This window comes from Camelus bactrianus, chromosome 20 (assembly GCF_048773025.1).
Source record: "Camelus bactrianus isolate YW-2024 breed Bactrian camel chromosome 20, ASM4877302v1, whole genome shotgun sequence".
NCBI classification, from domain to species: Eukaryota; Metazoa; Chordata; class Mammalia; order Artiodactyla; family Camelidae; genus Camelus; species Camelus bactrianus.
The window spans coordinates 9,106,517-9,126,582 of NC_133558.1; the positions used below are offsets into that span (position 1 = coordinate 9,106,517).

General features: G+C 45.6%; 1 long non-coding RNA gene across 5 annotated transcripts in view; it reads left to right on the forward strand.

Annotated features, from left to right (window-relative positions):
• LOC105061602 (uncharacterized) overlaps window positions 1-20,066 on the forward strand; it is a 71,803-nt gene that overhangs the window by 18,065 nt on the left and 33,672 nt on the right. The window contains exon 3 of one of the 5 annotated variants that reach the window (XR_834609.3): window positions 4,327-8,261. The exons of the other annotated variants lie outside the window; for them this stretch is intronic. This is a non-coding gene — a long non-coding RNA (uncharacterized LOC105061602). Of the gene's footprint in view, window positions 1-4,326; window positions 8,262-20,066 lie in introns of those variants that run through there. 5 annotated transcript variants of the gene reach the window in all.

The window sequence follows — 20,066 nt, forward strand, 5'->3', positions numbered from 1 at the left end:
GGTGCCCCCCACCTGGGCCGGGAAGAGCCTCCCCAGGTGGGAACGGGGGCAGTCAGCCCCCACCCACCCCGGCTGTGAACTGGGGCAAAGTGCTGGCGCCTTTCTCTGCACCCCTTCTTCATAAAATAGACATAATGACCCCTTTTCTTTTTCACGGGTGTGCCGGGAGGCTTCTGTGCACTTTGAAAGTACTCGGAGCCCCCGTTTGGGAGCGGGGAGCGCAGGCCAGGCTGCGGGTCTCATTACGCACCGAGAGGCGCATTCGCTTCAGCTGGCTCTGCGCTCTCGCCACGTCCCCGTGTTCTTGACTAAAGTGCTCTTCAAGAAGAATTTCTCCGAGGCTCCCATGTTGACATCCGCCTAGTGTTTCGAGAGCCAGGCTTGCTAGCTGTTTGTTCCTTTGGATGAAAGCCTGCAGTCGCTCTATTAAACACTCTCCATTCAGCGGGAAGAAGGGGGAGAAGTGGGTGGGAGGGGGGAGCAGAAATCCAGAAACTGCTCACAAAAACTGGGCGATAGGCCTTTTGCTTCCCAGTGTTCCCTTGCCGTCTCACAACCCTGGACGTCAGCCCTCACGGGATTTGAGAAAATGAATCAAAGCAGGTGTATCTGCTGTAAGAGGGACTGGGCTTCCGCACAGTTCGGGCTAGTGTGAGAAGCGTTCCAGTGCTGGTCAGGCGTGATGCTGGACTAGCGCGTTGGCTGGGGCGGGGATACTGGGTTCCAGTGACTCTCTCTCTCTCTCATCTTTCCAGCGAAAGCATTTGGCCTCAGAACTTGCCTTCTGAAACTCTCTGACACTGTTTCCCCACATCAGTTCTTACTTCTTGCCTTGTTGCCAGAGAAACCAGCCAAAGAAGGAAACTTATATGCTCTCTAGGGAGGGGGGACCCGTTTGTGTGCAGAGGAGCCTAGACTTCTGGGCACATCAGGGCAAAGCAGCACTTTTCTCTGGCAGCTCTGGGGCATCCTTGGCAGGCAACCCAGGGAGGTGGAATGGACACCCACTCGAGAGGCAGAACTCACAGGTTCTTTAGTCTGGATGTCATCTTGAGCCAGCCTTGTGACTTTGGACAAGTCACTGAACATCTCCAGACCCCAGTGTCCCCACATATAAAAAAAAATGAGATGAGAATATCAGCGTCACAGGATTTTTGTGAGTATTCTTTCATTGACTAAGCAAATACGTGCCAAGTGCCTGCGTGCCAGGCACTGTGCAGGTGCTGGGGCTGTCGGCCTTTGCTTTCAATGTATTTCTGATCTGTGGGAGGAATGGATGTGAAATAGGCAAAAACAACAGTGTTTGCTGAGTGAGCACAGAGTGCTACAGTAGGGGCGAGGAGAGAGAGAGAGATGAGTCACAAGAGGGACACCCAACCCCGTCTTGGATGGTTAGGGCAGGCTGCCTGGAGGAGGCCACGACTCAAGTGAGAACTGGCCAGTGGAATAAATTGGCAGGGAAAGGGGTACAGAGACCCAAGAGGGCATTACCCATCAATTCAGAACGGCTGGAATGGAGAGAAAGAGGAAGAGCAGTCAGGGTCAGGGGCACGGGCAGTGGTGGGTTTGATGGGTGTGCGCCTGGAGATTAAGGCAGGGGTCGTGCTAAGAGGTTCAGACATTGTCCTGGGGCAATGTGGAGCCATTGAATACCTTTAGTGAAGGGGTGACAAAATCAGATTTGTGCCATAGAAAGATGCTTGAGTTGCAGTGTGTAAATTGAATTAGAGGGTATGTTGGATATTTTCCATCTGCCCCTCCAGACCCACTTGCTACCTTCTCCATCCCGCTCTGTGGTCTAGTAGCCTGGCACGTTTGGGGCTGCAATAGCAGGCTTCTCTGCCCTATGATTTCCAGGCACGTTCAGCCCATAGGAGGCAGGAGCAGGAGATGGGAGGGTAGAAGGAGAGAGAAACTGGGGTATCTGTTCCCCAGCTCCCTCCCTGCCATGCCTCAGAGAGGCACTGGCTGTTTTCCCTGCTGCAGCCACGGATCCTGCCTGGCAGACCTTTCTCCCTGCTGTGGCTCTCTCTCTAGGTTGTATACGGTGTCAGCTCCTTTTAGGTCCAGCCACCCAAGGCTCCCCACTGTTGCTAGCCCCAGGGCACCTCTCCATCCCTTGCTGGTAGCTGATGACCCTGCCAAGAACCTCTGTTAGTAGGGATTCTTCAAGGACCCCATGGCAGTGTGCCATCTGCGGTACCTCGACCCAGTACAGGGGGTTATGTCTGGAGCAGTGTGATGTGAGGCCGTTGTATCCATCCAGGCCACGGTGACGGTGGGGAAGTGGCAGAAGGAACTCCAAAGATAGCTGCAAGATAGAAACAATAGGACTTACATGTAGGGGTGAGGGAGGGAAAGCTATGATTGACTTCTGTGGCTTCTGTACCTGGGAGGATGGTGGTGGTATTCGCTGAAACGCCGGAAGAGCTGGGGTACGTAGGTTTGGGATAGAAGGAGATACTCAGAGGCTTTCAGATGGGAATACTCAATAGGCACTTGGGTATAAAAATCTATGGTTCAGAAGAGGAATCTGGGCTGGAGACTCATTAGCATAGAGATGGCAAACGCTGTAAAAGAAAGGCTAATGACCCAGGCAGAACATGCAGCGTGAGCAGAGAAGGAAGGTGAGGCAGCCGCCTCGGGGAGAGACACTTGGAAGGGCTGGACTGCTGCAGTGGAGGCTGAGAGCCCACCGTCGGGGGCAACAGAAGCAGAGGTAGGAAGTCTGGAAACTGAGCACCTATTCAACTGAGATTCTTCGAAGTGTATGAAAGATGATGTGGTCAGCAGCCTCGTTGTTCCATCTAAGTCTCTTCTCCGGACAGAGACCTTTTCCTTTATTGAAGCCCCTCAGAGTCATGGGAGCACAACATAGTCTTAAATTCCATAAATATGGGTTGAATGTTTTGTATACTCAAGTCTCAGAAACGCCTCTAAAATCAGGTGGCTTCTGAGAGCTCGTGATGTGCAGTTGTGGTAAAATGAACATAACATTAAGTTTGCCACCTTTGTCATTTTTAAGGGTACAGTTCAGTGGCGGTAAGTATGTTCACATTGTTATATAATGGATCTCCAGAATTCCTTTCATTTCTGCAAAACAGAAATTTTGTACCCATTAAGCAATAACCCTCTCTCCCGCTAGCCCTTGGAAAGCACCATTTTACCTTCTGTCTCTGTGAATTTGACTACAGGCAGACCTCGGAGATGCTGCTGGTTTGGTTCCAGACCGCTGCCGTAAAGCAAGTCACATAAATCTCTTGGTTTCCTGGTACATATAAAACTTACTTTTACACTGAACTGTAGTCTTAAAAAAACAACGTACACACCTTAATTTCGCTAAAAAATGCTGACCATCATCTGAGCCTTCAGTGAGTCGTAGTAGTGACATCAAAGTTCACTGACCCCAGATCACCATAACAAATACAGTAATAATGAAAAAGAAATAGTGAGAGAATTGCCAAGATGTGTCACAGAGACTAGAAGTGAGCAAATGCTGTTGGAAAAATGGTGCCAGTAGACTTGCTCAACGCAGGGTTGCCCCAGACCTTTAATTTGCAAAAACACAATAAAGATCAATAAAGCAAGGTCTGGCTAAATTCTAGGCAGCTCCTGTAAATGGAATCATGTAGTATTTGTGCTCCGTGACGGGCTTATATTTCACAAAGCACAATATCCTCAAAGTTCATTCGTGTCGTCGCGTCAAAATTTCCTTTCCTTAAAAACCTGAACAATGTTCCTTTGTATGGACAGACCACATTTTGTTTTTTTAATTCATCTGTTGATGGATACTGGGGTCGCTTCCACCTTTTGGTTGTTGTGAATAACGGTGCTATGAACATGGGTGTACGGCTATCTGTGAGAGTTCCTGTTTTCAGCTCTTTGGGGTTTATACCCAGAAGTGGAGTGTCATGGGATTTTTTGCATTTAACATAATACTAGATTATCTTTTAAAAAAAGTTTAAATCTCAGTGGTTGAAGAATAAGGAACGGAGGGGTTTTAAATTATATTTTTAATTTCCGACACCCATTACTTCTTTCCCACCCTGTGTCACTTGGCACCTCTGAAACCTACAAGAGGCTTGCATGAGGGAATTCTGCAGTATTGGAATGCTCCTCTGGAATACTTGTCTCTCCTTACTCATGGCCTGAGTCGGTGGCCGACTAGCGTAACGTCAGGGTCCTGTCCGCTGTAGTGTGAGTCGGGATTCCTTCCTTTTTAAGGTTGCACGTCTGTCTCCTGTTTTACCTCGTAGGGTGTTTCTCCGTTTCCAAAGGCCTTTCATACCCATTCTCCCTTTCACTCTCATTTTCCCCCCATCGCAGCCGGGGAGCGGTTACCCCTCCGGGTTGCAGCTGAGGAAACAAGCCGCACGGCCTCAGGACCACCCAGAAAGCAGAGGCCTGGGACCGGGGCGCAGGCTTTCCCTTCTGGTCCGTGGAGCTTGCCTGGAGCACAGCTGATGTGCAGAGCCCTCTGTGCATGCTCTGCAGAGAGGCTCTGGAGGAAGCCAGGGGACAGGAGACCTCCTGCGAGAGAGAAGAGGTCCAGTGACAAGTCAGTGACAAGACAGAAGTGGAGAAAAGGCCCAGGGCAGAGGACCTGGCAGCAAACCCACTGTGGCCCCAGCCCAGCAGTCAGCCTCCTCTGATTTCCTTCTGGGACATGGGCTGCAGGCAGATTTGTCAGGCCAGCCCTAGGAGCGGGGTGACCAGCTAGCCCTAACAAGGTGACGCCTCAAAGTTAACAGTCAGTGATGAGAGCAGCCAGGCAGCAGAGAGGGTGGGGAGTCGGGGTGTGGAGCACGCCGCCCTGGCTGGCTGCGGGCACGCTGCCTCACAACACTGTCACTGGTGTGAGCAGCTCCCTAAGTAAACCCAGTGACCTCCTGTCCGTGGGAGAGTGCTGTTTGGGACATCTTGTTGGGGTTGGTGGGGATTACCTTTGAAGCTGGAGCTGTCATCTGTCTCTTGGCGTTCACGCCCAGACCATCAGACAGTCCTGGGTAAGAACAGACCTTCTGCGCCCTGGAGAATGCACCCATCAGGAGCGCTCCTGGCGGTCAGACTTACAAGCAGAAGTGCATAAACCCCGGGGCCGGCAAGTCAACCCGAATCTCTGGGACCTGGGCTCGGCCAGTGGAGGAAGTGAGCAGGGGGTCGCTGCCTCTGGGTCCCCACTGGAAACTGCTTCACAGATCACGCTGCTCAGGCTTCCCGTTCAGAGACTGTTCCAGAACATTTGCTATTTGTCATGGTTAGGAGGTGGGTTATCCTGGTTAATCATGTCTTCTGGTTATAGGTGAGTTATTAGTTATCATTCATGGAGCACAACATGTCAAAAAGGATTAGAACGCTACAAAATGCTCTGAACAGTGAATTACACGGAACATAATCCAGTCTATCTTTTAAAATGCCGACGCCACTTTTATTTCGTTAGGAACGTGATTATGAACCCCACGGACCAAAGAACTGGTGAAGCATACAAGTGCTGGTTAAGAGAATGCTGGACAAACGGCTTCTCCTGAACGTCCCACATCTTGATTCTGTCATCTGTGAATGTTCTTAAAGGGAACTGAGTTTGTCTGAAGATGATTAAGATTCAATGAGCAAATAGAAGAGGCAACTTAGACCAACTCCACATCCAACACAGAATTCCCCTCTGAATTTCCTGACCGTTTTTTTTTTTTTCCTGCCTTTTCTCAAGAATCCTTGGTATCAAGGATTCTTCCCAGTTTCCTTCCAGCTAAGCCTGTCCCCTCCATTTCCTGCAAACTTCCTCAAATGTTTGCAGGTCATCCTTTGAATATGCTCTTGTTTGGGGGGCTCCAGAGAGAACTCTAACAGTAGACGCGGTGAGTCCGGTACCAAGTGCCTCGGGACCGCCATCCCCTCCTCCTGCACTGCTTACTTCCATGGTGGTGCCTAGGAGCTCTGGCTCTCTCCAGGGTCATTCTCCCTGGGTCCGAGTCCTGGCCCCGCCACTTCTTACTTGGTGACAACAAAGAACCTCTTGGCAACAAAGAACCTCTCATGCTATTAAAGGGGAGAAATCGTGCTGTCAGCGTCACAGCCTGCCAGGTTTATGGCAGTTGAGATCATGCATACATAGTAAATACATTGACCTGCAACGTACTGAATACTCAGTAAACGTACCAGCTTGGAGGACAGTGATCAGGGACACAGATGATGAAGTCTGAGTGGCTGGGTTCACATCCCAGCTCAGGTTCAAATTTTGACCCCCACCACCTCCAAACCAAACAGCCTTGGGTGAGTAGCTAAAACCCTGTGTGCCTCAATTTCCTTACCTGAAAAAGGGAGGTCTAAGGTTTCTGTGAGGGATAAATGAGCTATTGTACGTAAGGTGCTTGGAACAGACCCTGGAAAGTAAAAAGGGCCGTATAAGTGAGAGCCATAGTTATTATTATAGCTTGAAAAGTCATCTTATCTTTAAAAGGAGTCACATCGGAGGCTGGCCCATGCTGGAGCCATGGGCACCAACATGCCAGTTCCCACAGCCCTCACCACCTGATGGTCTGTGCATCACCTGTTCTCACTGCTTGTATTTTTGTATCTCAGACTATTCCCTTAGCAGGGCATCGTGAAGATGGCAAGTGCTTCGAGAATCTCTGGTCTTTGTGCTTACATCTCTCTCCTCTGAACTATTTGAAGTCTGCTTTCTTAGTTTCTGGGTAACTTAACTACATAAGTTATCTCCAAAAAATGCCTCGTCCAAAAACTGCTTGGATCCTTGAGGGAGAACCAACCTCCCACCACACTGGACCCACCCCTAGTGGGTGGGAGGCACTGCATGGCCCAAGTGTGTTCAGTATCCCTGTTCAATATCCCTTACTCCCTGTGAGCCTGTAAGGCCTTCAAGACAGGGCCGTGCTAATTGATTTTCCTATATTTACTGGGTTCGGGCACCGTTAAGAGTGATGCCCAGCTGCTTCATGCTCTTGTCCCGCTGCCAGTTGGCAAGAAATTCTCCCCTTTTTAGAAGCACTTAGCGCAGGGTAGGTGCTTAAAGATGTTTCTGGAGTAAATGCGATGTTAACCTGGCCCAGCAGCCCCGTCTGTGAGAAAAAGGATAATGTGGAGAACCTTGTTTAAACTGCAGAGTATTTCCGTTGTTACCGTTGCTTCTAAAGCAGCAAAATTACTTTTCCAAGACCTTTGTTTCTATTTCCCAGTGGGCATGTCTCTGAAGAAGAATGAGAATTAAGGCTGGAAGAGAAAATATCCTTCTTTATTTTTCTATCTTATTACAGTTTAGAGATTCAGTTATTTACTAAAATAAAATACAAACTTGTACTTTGTTTTTAATAAAATGAGACTTACACCAGATGTACAGAGAGTTAAGAGATTTCCATTGCTCCTAAATATTGCCTGTAGGCCAGTTTTATCACTAAAGGAAAGCACTGAATTATTTCTTCCCATTGTTACCCCTTCTTCCAGTTCCCACCTCCAGCTTCTCCACGTGATTATTTTAGCCTGATTTTTATGTGCAATGCAAATGTTAAGCAAAGGCACCACAAACAAAATCAAGAGCAGACAACTGGGAAAAAAAAAATCTTCAAGTTGTATTATAGACAAAATATAAGTATCGTTAAGTTAGTAAGACAAAGGCATAAGTCCAGTATAGAAATGGGCAAAAAATTGGAACAGGCAGTTCACAGATGAAGAAATACAAATGTTCCATACATATTTAAAGACTGCTTATCACTAGTAATCAAAGAAGTTAAAATGTAAAATGTAATATGATTTTTTTTCCAACCATCAGATTGACAAAATTGAAAAGAATAAAAATCACCAATATTACCCTGGAGTTGTGGAAACAGAAATACTTAAAGGGAAGGTAAATGTGTGTAAGCCTTATGGAGCAATTTAGCCATTTTCACTGAGAACTTAAAAATATTCATACTGATAATTATAATCACTTTCAAAATGTATTCCTAGGGAATAAAACTGGCAGTTGTACAGAGATGTATGTAGAAGGACAGCCATTGTAGCATTTGATAATAGCAAATAAAAAAAAAGTCTGAAGCAACATAAATTTCCATCAACGAGAGATCAGATAAATCAATGGTGGAACAGTCGCACAGTAGAGTAGTATGCCTGCATTAAAAAGGATGAGGTGGAGGTTTGGGTCCACAACATACACTGAAGAGAAAATGGCATGGTATGATACAGTGTGATGCATCCTTATTTTATAAGAAAAATAGAAAAATTAACTGAGAATACATTTATGTTCTGATGTATACATTTCTGTACTGTTTTTTTTTTTTTTTTGGTATTTTAACATACATGCAGTTAACAAAAAGCACTTGTATCTGAGTCTTTGATGGGTACTGGGGAATGACTCAGAGGCTGGCAGAGTGCAGTAATCTCTCCAGTACTTCGTATTTCAAAAGCTTTGGGGGAAGCCTGCTCACCAGAGGTGGGCCTAGCCCTTTCTTCTTATGGGCGTGTGTCAAGGGGCTAAATCTTAATGCAGAACAATGTCTGGGCATTCGTGCAGCAAGTAGTTCAGAATATAGTAGCAGGGGAATTTTATTACCTCACATCTGCCTTGGCCAGTCAATCTTCTGTACCTCCCCGACCCCAACCACCAGTCCTCTATCTTCAGTTTCCTTCTGGCCATCTCTCGGGCATCCCGGAATGATCCAAAACCTAACATGGCACAAGCTTGTTGAATTCCTCTTGGAACGAAGGACCCCTTTCCACACATCTCCCCTGACATCTTCTTGATCCCCTCAGGCTTTGCGGGGGCCGCCAGCCCCGTGGGAAATGTGCCTCATCTGTGACGTGGTGTGCTGTAACTGGGAAAGACACACCAGGTTTGGAAGACTTAGTATTAAAAACAAAAACAGTCGGTAAAATATTAACTTTGAATCATGATATTTGGGACACATTAGGTTAAATTAAAAATTATCAAAATAATAATACTATTCATCTATTTCTTTTTTGCATTTTTAATATGGCTACCAGAAAATTTGTAATTATATATGTGGATTGCATTGCATTTCAGTTGTATGAAGCTACTCTAGACTTTGAAACCCTGGAATGATTCTTTACTTTTTGCTCTGAGGTTCCATACCAGATCTGTCGACAAGCGCCGACACCCGGTCCTTTGGCGCTTTGTCTCTCCCCTTCCGTTCCTGAACCCCTAGAGCAGACCAGCCCTCTCCCTGGGACAGTACCGCCTGCATCTGTCTGCTTCCAGCGACTCTCCACCCGAGGCCCAGCTCAGCTGGCAGCAGACAAACTCGATAATCTGAATAACTGGGAGTTAACCTCGTCCAGATCCCCCCTGAGATTAAAAAGAAAACAAATAACAGATTAAACTCTGTGCACACCTGCTCTGTATAAGAAGGACTGTGATGTGCTAGAAATGGAATAACCAGCCACTCACTTAATTTTACACTCTGCCGTCAGCATAAACCAGTGCCTCTCACCCGCAGATGAGAGGGGAGCTGGGAGCCCTGTGCAGGCTCCAGAGGAAGGGGATGGAGTCACTGACCTTCTAAACCTCAAACAGGTACACAAATTCACTTTTCAGTTTGGATTTAGTTCGGTCCTCGAAACACACCCTTCAAGGGCCGGGCTTTCTTTTAAGAAGGCTTGTGGACGGCACACGCACATTTCTGGTCCTGGACTCTGAGCTTTGGGGAATCATGACTTGACAGAAAAATTTTCTGGAAAATCCAGCCCCTTCTCCACTGGGCAACATAATCAACAGCGAGAAGATAGGAATGAAAGTGGCCATTCAATAGATTAGATCCTGGGGATGGCTAGGGATGCTGAAGGTGAAGATGGAAGAGTTCTTTCTCTCTCCATCCCTTTCCTGCCTGTCCCGTGGCAGCAGCCAGCCCACGTGAGGGGCGCCCACGTGAGGGGCATCCACTTGAAGCAAGCACGTCTGCGCTTGGGCGGAGACTGGAGACCCCCCACCTCAGGTCAGGACACCTGCCCTCCAGCCAGTGGAGCCACTCTTCTTCTGAAGGGCTGTCCGATTCTCCGGAGGCCCTTGGCCGGCCACCTCGGTGAAGGCTGAAAGTCACTCAAGACCTGTGCAAAGAGCGTGGGGTCTCCTGGCTAGACCAGCCACCTGCCGCCCCTTCATAACGAAAGGCAGACCTTCTAACTGCCAGGCACTGTTCTCTGTTGGGTCCCCAGCTGACAACATAAGACTAGCTTGATCGATTCCACAGGTTATGAACCCAAACTGCTCTCATTTCCATCTTCAGGCTCACACCTCATAAACGTGTCCTTCTGACTGGTAGAACAGGCTGGGCGTGGAGAGCAAGGCTGTCACCATGACTGTAGCTCTTCTTTCCAACAGTAAATACCAAATGCAGCAAGTATCTCGCAGAACTCTAGGGAAGAGTGGGAAGAGAATTCCTTGGCTGCATCGAAAATGTGAACTTCCTTCCACGCACGCCCTGACAGGGACACTCCAGATTTCCCAAGGCGTGAGGCTAGGCGGAAGTGGAGGCAGGGGAGGGTGTGGTGACGCGGGGAGGATGTCCAAGGCTGGCCTTGGTGTTGCCAGCAGATCTCTGGGAGCCTTGCATTTTCCTTCTTTTTCTCTTAAGCACCAGCTGGCAGAACCAATTCCTTTCTCTCAAGGGCTGGCTCTGTGAGTCACTGCCCATCTGCCAGCAGCAAGAAGAACACGGGGAGCATCTCCCAAAACCCTGGGCGCTTGCCCTGGCTCGTTGTGAGGGTGGCATGAGGTTGGCAGCTGCCCATGGTCAGACATACAGAGGAAGCATATTCTGAGATACAGGAAAAAAATGAAAACATACTGGAATGAATCAAGAAGTTTCACATTAAAGAAGATAAGTTGTCTTAATAATAAAAGCTCAACTAAACCAACCCAAGACCCCGAAAGAAGAGATGGCAGGAGAGGCAAAAGAAGAAACAGGATCTCATTGCCCATAATAGGAATGACTTGAACATAACAAAGTGGGGGTTAAGCCACGTTAATTAGCTTCAATAAAAACTGTTGGCCTCATCATAGATAAAGTCCCACCTCATCCCTCAGGACTGAACCACACGTGCAGACTGCCCAGTCTCCCTCAAAGGCAGTGTACTTTCTCTATGCAGCTCTTGAATGTCTTCACCCTCTTCCCCTTTTCTCCTTTCTTCACTGATGCTTTCACTCTATCTGGACCCTCCTTCACCCTCACCTTCCTTCAGCTATCAAGTCAAGCCACAGATCTAAATATGATCCTTTTCCAAAGGATGCCCACCGTCCAAGAAGCCATGATGACAATGCCAGATTGAAGGGTCCTAAAGGATGATTGTGATAATCCAGCATAGAACGTTGCACTGAGACTTGCTCATTTCCCTTTTGTAGGAGGCACAGCTGAGTGTATATAGGGTACCAATGAACATAGAAGGTTAAGTGACAGTGTCAAAGTGTGGTCTATGGAATGAGAGTTGAAAGGTATTACATAGTTAACCAAATGAAACCAAACCAAACCAAAACAATTGTTTCCATGGTCAAAAAAGATTGAGAGTCATGCTAGGTTAAAGAGTATATTGAGGGCTTTTGATATGCAGCTGTGTCTTGTGAATTTCCCGGAGGATGTAATAATACATCACAATTCCTAAACTTATTTGACCCCAGTTCCCTTTAGGTTTTCTCACTGGACGCAACACTCAGGCTTCAAGTATGAAGTCTTGCTTTCATGAGTGACTTGGCCCCGAAGGTAATTTCTAAGGAAGCTTGTTTCAGGCTATTCTGAGACTTGAGAGTGTCACTGTTATAAGAACATTCCCAAGCTGATCGTGAAGAGCAAGTCTAGTTTGAGCATATCCTCTTTGGTAGTCAGCAACAGAAGTTGCTTTCTAGGTGCTTGGTATGTTTGGTTGACAGAAAAGTTTGAAAGTAGAGAAGATAAGGAAAAGGAAAAGAGAGGTATAAAGCATGAAGCCACAGAAAGAAAAAAGTAACTCTTAATCCAGACGAGGCTTAGCTTCAAGCATTGTCTCATCTGATAATATGATGGACATCTCCTTTAGAGGTCGAGTGACCGTTGCTCAGGGAATAGAATAAGAAGTTTTTAGCAATCCTTGGGATTAGGTAGTTGTTTTTCCTAGCCAAATCTCGGCTGGTAAAATTATAACATTTTCCCCCCCAAACTGCTCCTTAATGCTCCTTAATGACCACGGTTTGATCAGGTTGATCCATAGATAACACGGTCCTTGGCTGCCCAGCAGCACATCTCGGTGCTTCATTTCCTTTCCAGTCTTTCCTGGCTGCATGGCTTTTGATGCAGTGGGAGGACCTGCAATATTTCTGCATTTCTTTTTCAGATTGTGAGTCGATTCTGATAAACAAGCCAAGTTCTGAGGCTTTTGGCTACATTTGTCTCAAGAAATGTGGTAGGTGAAAGAAACTCTGCAGTAACTACTTCTAAGACTTAAATATGTTATTCTGGAATGATTTGGCTCAAAATTAAAAGCACTCCTACAACGAGCAGTATTTGAGTGAAAATAGAAGCTACCACACAAAAGTACAGCTGTTAGGAAATATCAGATTTCAGTCATGTTGTGTGATTCCAGCTTCATGCTGTGTTGGAGTCACCAGTTTGTGTAGAAGACCACACATACCAGAAAACAAGGAGATAAACAGCAAATAGCTGGCAGAGATATTTGGAATCTAGGTTTAAATAAAAATAAAAATAGGTAATGAGATGACAAAAAAGCATCTGACAAAATTCAACAACCATTTATAGATTAAAAACTCTGAAAGAAAAACACCCTCTAAAATCCGGAGAAGGACAAAAACAAAAATCCTACCACTAGCATCATACTTAATGAAGACCTGTTGAACACATTTTATTTATGATGAGCAACAGGACAAAAACACCTGCTTTTACCACTTTTATTCAACATTGTACTGAAGGTTCTGGCCACTGTAATAAGGCAAGAAAAAGAAAGGAAAGACAAAAAGATCAGAAAAGAAATGATCTGTCCTGAAATAGAAATGACATGATTGTACACATAGAAAATCCTAAGGAATCTAGAAAGTAATGCTAGAAATAACGAATAAGTTTATCAGACTTGCAGGATACAGGTCAACATATAAAAATCATTTTTATTCTTATATACTAATAGCAAACAAATTAAAATAAAATTTAAAAAATTTATTTAAAATAAAATTTAAAAATTCACAATAGCACCAACACAGTGGGTGGAAAGCTTAGTGGCAGAGCATGTGCTTGGCATGTGTGAGGTTATGGGTTCAATCCTCAGTGCCTCTATTAAGGGGGAAAATACTTGGGAATGGATTAAACAAAATTATTTTTTAAAAAGCTAAGAGTTATTTAAGAAGACTTAAATTAATGAAGAGATATACTATATTCAAGAACTTTCTTTCTTGAATCAAGAATTCAATATTGTTAAGATGTCAGTTGTCTACAGATAGATTCAGTGCATTCCCATTCAAAATCCCAGAAGATTTTTTTTAATAGAAATTGACAAACTAGTTCTAAAGTTTATATGTAAATGCAAATGACCTAGAGTAGCCAAAAAAAAAAAAAAAAACCTTTAAAAAAGGACAAAGTTGGAAAACCATCTGACTTCAAGATTTACTGTGAAGCTATAAAAGTGAAGATATTGCATTGTAATAGACAAATAGATCAATGGAATAGAATGGGGTACAGAAATAGGCCCACACATATATGGTCACTCAATTTTTTACCGAAGTGCCAAGCAAATTAGGTGCAGAAAGGAGCTTTTTCAACAAAATGACTGGAATAACTGGATATTCACATGCAAAATTAAAAATTAACTTTGATCGTCATGCTGTAGACAAAAATCAACTCAAGATGGATCATACACCTAAATGAAAACCCTAAAATGATTAAATTCTTAGAAGAAAACAGAATGAAATCTTCACGACTTTGGTTTAGGTAAAGATTTTTTAAGTTACAGCGAAAGAAACCCAACCCATACAAGAAAAAAAATGACAAATTGGACTTCATCAAAATGAAGAACTTCTATTCTTAGGAAAACACAGCTGAGAGAATAAAAAAAAAAAAAAGACAAGACATATACTTAGAGAAAACATTTACAAATCACGTATCTGATAAAAGGTTTATCCAGAACATATAAAAAAAAACTCTCAGAACTCAAGAAAACAAGCAATCCAACAACAACGAAATTGACTAAAGATTTGAACAGACACACCATCAAAGAAGATACAGAGATGGAAAACAAACACATGAAAAAATGTTCAGCATCATTAGTTATCGGAGAAGTACGAAGTAAAACCACAGTGAGATAGCATTTTACTAGAATGGCTAAAATGTGATAACATCAAATGTAGGCAAAGATGTGGAGCAACTAGAAGTCTCGTTGTAAAAATCACTTTATAAAACTTTTTGGCAGTGTCATTTAAATTAAACATATGTTGTCTATGGCCATACCACCCTGAATGTGCCCAATCTCATCTAAATTAAACATATGTTTCCCCAGTAACTTATCATTCCACAGTTAGAGATAAACTCAAGAGAAAATGAAAGCATTTACCCATAAAAAGACTTGTACAAGTATGATATGTCAGCTTTATTCATAATAGCCAAAACTTGGATACAGTCCAAATGTCCATCAGCAGGAGAATGTATGAGCAAATTGTATTATGTTCCGACAAGGGACTACCACTCAGCAGTAAAAATGTTGAACAATAGATATGAACAAAAACATAAATTTCAAAAACATGCTGAGCCTATGAAATAAGACACAAGAGGTTACACACCGTGTGATTCCAATTATGTGAAGTTCTGTAATAGCCAAACTAATCTATGGTGTTAGAAATCAGAATAGGGTTGCCTGTGAGATAGGAAAATGGAAATTTCTTGGGTGATAGAAATATTCTGTGCTTTGACTGGGTGATTTTTATATAGGTGTATAGTTTTGCCAAAATTCACTGAGGTACATTTATGATCTGCATCTTTCACTATGTATAAAGTGTACCTAAAAAAAAAAAAAAAGACAAGCTGTTGACTCTAAACACCTACCTACTAACTTTTGCTTAAATACTTCATACTGGATTTTTTGCTGTTGGTACTGGTGGTGGTTTTGTGGCTTGAAAGGAAACTGAAGAACACCGAGTTGTATGTAAAACTGAACATCCCACTATGCAGAGGAGTCACTTGTTCAAACCAACCTCGTTTCATTGTGGACACATCTAATTATGCATAGAGGGAGAAAAGTGACTTGGTGATCACACTGCCATTGGAGCCAGTCAAGAGCTAAGGCTTTGGGTTCAGGTGGATTTGGGTTTGAACCCTGGCTTCAGTGTTCCCTGGCCATTTGACTTCAGGTAAATTACTGGGCTTCTTGTCCCTCTAGTTGCTCACCTGCAGACGAGGGGCATAGTGGAGACTACATAGGCAAATACATGCAGATGGATAACACATATACTGTGCACTGTTAACGATGTTAGGAATAAAACGAGAACTTCTTTTATATTAGACACATAGTCCTCTAGAGAATTTTAGAATTTTACTTAGAAATTTGTCTGAAAGTTCCCAGAAACATTTCCTTAGATGTTTTTCCCACCAAATAAATAAATTAGTTTATGATAAAAAGAAATTGGTCTCCTGGATTCACGTTGCTCACCCTCCCAAAAGATGACTTTCACCTCCCACTCCCATTTTATCTGCCTTTCTCGCCTCTGCTCTTACTTCCCTAGGAGAGGAGAGGTTCTCAGATTCCAGTTCCACACAATTGAGATGCAGCACTTTACTTTATTTCACGTATCACTGAGATCTGGGTTACTTTAAGATAGTTTTAGACCTTAAATAAGAAAGCATGGACCCTTAGCGTCCCTTCACAGAGCAAGTGCAATGTGCCCATCTCAAGAGGTTTTGGGTGTCAGAGTCTGTGCCAATCTGATGATACTCAGGGTGCACAAATACAGCCAATCAAAGAGGTTCCTACAATGGAGATATGCTTCCAGCATTCGAGTTGTGCCCTGAGCTGTCCCGTGTCCTCCTCTGACCCTCTCCCCGAGACAAGAGTTGGACAGCATCTTGTTTAATTACCACCTTTCACAGCTGAGGGATCGGTGTGACATTGCAGAAGTTGCTTCCCTTTTCAGATCTGGGAATGGAGCTGCTCACAACGCACAGCTCCCCCACATCACCCAGAGCCTAGCTGCCAGCGTTTCCTCTTGACTTTGGTCCCGGTTCTGGCCAGGTTTGGGGCATTCCCGGTACACTGTGCTGCACCTTTACCCTGTGGCCCTCTGTGACTGTCTTCTCCGAACAACCACGGCACATCCTCTCTGGTCCTCTCATTGACACGTGCGCAGAACTGGGGAGAGCTTAAGCTCTGAGGTCAAGCAGACCCGCATTCCAGCCCTGCCTTTCTCACGGCATCGCTTCTGGCCAGTTCAAACCTCTCAATCTCTGTTTCATTCCACTCAGCCTAATAACAGCACTTGCCTGTCCTCCTAAAGATTTAACGAGATAACATATGAAAAATGCTTACCAGCCGGCCTGGGACTTAACGCATGTCAGCCTCCGTGCTTCTCGCACTTACCGTTTATAGGAACGTTTTGTATTGTTCTCCAATTGTCGCAGATGGGTGAAAAATTGAGTCTCTGGTTAGGTTGTCATTTATGTGAGGGTGAAGGCAGTTTGCATGTTCTTTTGATTTTTATATATCTCACTGCACCTCGGGCGGTGCTGGGCGTTGGGGGCAGCATCACCAAGAGCTAAATAAGTAACCACAGGTGACTTGACAGGCCTCTGGGTATGATACGACTCACCGTACTTTCCCACGTCCAGTTTACATTTACATAGTGAACAGGTGCTCTGGCCTAATTGCTCTTACATTGCAACGCTCTTCCCCCAAATCTTACTTTGGAGACATATTCCCTGCACGTAGATGAAATACTGATACGTGCGGCTGGTTCACATTGCACTTTCACTGTTTTTAAAATATGGCTTTTCGGTAAGCCCAGGGGAAACCTGTAGGGGTATTAGTTGCTTTCGTCCTCTCTTAGAGAGGACAAGGGATCCGGGTGTTACTTAGCAGATTACAAAGATTTTTTTTAATCCTCCTAACCAGTTCAGTGTATTTGTTGCTGTGAAAGCGACGGCTATCACCCTGGAGGGGACCCAGAGAATTGGGTGACACAGAGATGAGGGCCAGCTGGCTCACTGCAAGGAGTGTCCTCAGGTGACCTGGGCTTTTTCATGAGAAAACGAGAGGTGTCCTCACTGCTGAAAACAGCACTGGTGACGTGATTCATGTCAGGCTGTGAAATGGCTTCAGCGGGTGCTTCAGGAGAGAGTCCCCTGGGCTTGCTGGTCAACAGTGATGGCACGTCCTGTGCAGGACTTCCCGTGACCCTGCTTGGGGACAAGAAGCAGGGCTTCTGTGAGTGGAGGTCAAGGTGGGCCGGTGGGCGCAGGCATTCCTGCTTCCCCCGTCGAGACTAGAATAAAGCCAGTGACCCCACAGCCTCCGAGATCAATTCGAGCTGCTTGTAACCCTGAGGAGAGATGCTCGGAAGCATTTTTACAGGCTTTCCACATCCATTTGTATGAGGCTGTCGTGAGGGTGGGAGGAAGGAGAGGACAGTCACTTCTCTGCGGCCTCCTCCACGTCATAGGCCGCCAGGACACACAAGGGACCAGGACAGAGAATCCCAAGAGACAAACGGAACCCCAAGGAATTCCTGGAATCCATTTTCTTCTGTGCACCCATCACCTGTGTCTCAGAGACAAAACGGCTGCCCAGGACCCTTGTCTGCTTGCATCCCCCTGGATTTTCTCATCACTCTTCACTTGAGCCTCTTGTATTAGGTATAATGCCAAATCAAAAAGTGAGATATGCAAAAATATATAGTTTTAAAATTTCAGTTTGCTAACAATTTAATTTCTCTTTTGAGCCCCCATTCAGCCAAATGGTAAAAGCCTACTCTTAGCGGAGTCAGGATCCGCCTTTTCATGGCTACCTCCATCCTCTAGGAGGCATGACATTAGAGGGTCGGAGAGCAGGAGGGTCATAGCCTGGTGTTCCCGTTTCTGACCTCTGCTGGGGTGCCCTTCCTCATCCGGGTCTCTGCTGGGACTCCTCTGTATCTCATTACAGAACCTCTTAGAGTTTTCTCTGTCTCTCTATCTCTCTCTGTCTGCCTTTCTCTGTCTCCGCCACACCTGCACCATTCTTGGGAGCACAGAAAACACATCACTGGTACAGTCCACACTGGGGAGGGCTTCTGAGAGCTGCCTCAAGCCCACCCACTTAGACACACTTCAGAGACATTTCTTCTGCAGCTCCTCACCTTGTCAGGTGTGGCAGAATCAGGTGGAGGGAGAGGTGAGAATTGCTGCAGGTCATGGCTTGCCCCAGGTCGGGGGGCACAGTCCCGTGGAACACCCTCCTCTCGCTTTCTTACTTGGCTAGGCGGAATTCAGGACCCTAGAGCATCTCCCCTTTCTTTCCTTCCCTTTCAGCTTTTCTCTTCCTCATTCCTCCAGCCCAGAGTCTGTCAAGTCGCAGGGTGGGGAGACCTTGCTTTTACATCATCATGTATTTTTAATTCCCTGAGACTCCAAGCTTGTATTGAGTTTTTTCCTTCCTCTGTGGTCTGGTGTGGTACTGCCCTTAGACCTGGGAAAACGGGACCCCTTTCCCAGGCCCTTTGCCTCAGGGAACCCACTGTATTTTGAAGTGTCATCTTCAAACCTTTGCAAATCTTCCTCTAGCTTCTGAAAGGTATGTGTGCCCCATCCCCATTTCTCTCCTTTGGAGAGCTTACTGGTTACTCCATGTGAGGGTCTACCAGATACCTGATGAGCCCCAGATGTTGCACTTATAGGACCATCCAAGGCCCCCAGTGCTGGGTTCTTTCCTAGACGGTAGCTTGGTGCAGATCACTTCTACTGGATGGAGCAGTGACTCTTTGTCAGGGCTGTCAAAGATTGGAACCACCATTCTGATGCCAGGATGGTTTTTGATGCCTCAAACTGATCTATATGGACAGTTCCCCACCCCGTACAAAAATATCTCCCTGGCACCCCGCATACCCTAGGAGTGACTTTGTTCTTATATCTCTCTCCTTCACTCAGGCATTCAATATTAAGCTAATTCTAGAATAAAAAGAAGAGACAGGGTAACAGAAAACATAGGAAAAAAGCACATCAGCGAATCTGCTCAAATATGGCACTGCTGTTCTCACAGAGGGTGGGGTCTGCATCAAGAGTCAGGAGGTGAGTTCTACTTTTAGTTCTAGACCTGACTCTGCTAGTAACTAGCTGTGTGATCTTGAGCAGAGAACTTCACTTCTCTGGGCCTGTTTCTTCATCTTTTAAATAAAGTGAATGGATGGATGGGTGGGTAGGTGGATGTGTGGATGGATGAATGGATGGATGGATGGATAGATGGATGGATGGATGGATTGGTGGATGGATGGATGGATGAATGGGTGAGTGGATGGATGGGTGGGTAGGTGGATGAGTGAACGGATGGATTGGTGGATAAATGAATGGATGGATGAATGGATGGATGGATGGGTGGGTGGGTGGGTGAGTAGATGGATGGGTGAGTAGGTGGATGGGTGGATGGGTGGATGCATGGACGGATGGCTAGGTAGGTGAGGCTGTCTGCCAGGCAGACTGAAGATAAGGAGGAAGGAGAGCTGGTGACCAGATGCTCTAGCCCTGTCTACTGCTGCAAATTTACCATTTTCCTGGTCCTCTTCACTGCCCCACCTCTTTGCCGACTGCTTTGTTTCAAGCACAGCTTGGTGAGATAGTCGGAAAGATTGCTCCAGGAGTCAGAACACCTGAATTTTTCTTCTGCGATGTTTTTTTGTGAACTGAGTGAGCGGCCCTCGGGCAATTCAGAAACTCTCAGCGTCAACTTCCTAATCGGTAAAATGGAGCTGATGACACCTGTCCTGTCGGCTCTGCATGGTTTTGTGGGGTTGAACATGATAACAGACGTGGAAGATGCTCTGCAGCCAGGAAGCGCTCGCACACGGTCCTGTTTTGAGGTGTTTACCGGGACTGCCCTTCTCTCCTTACTGCCCT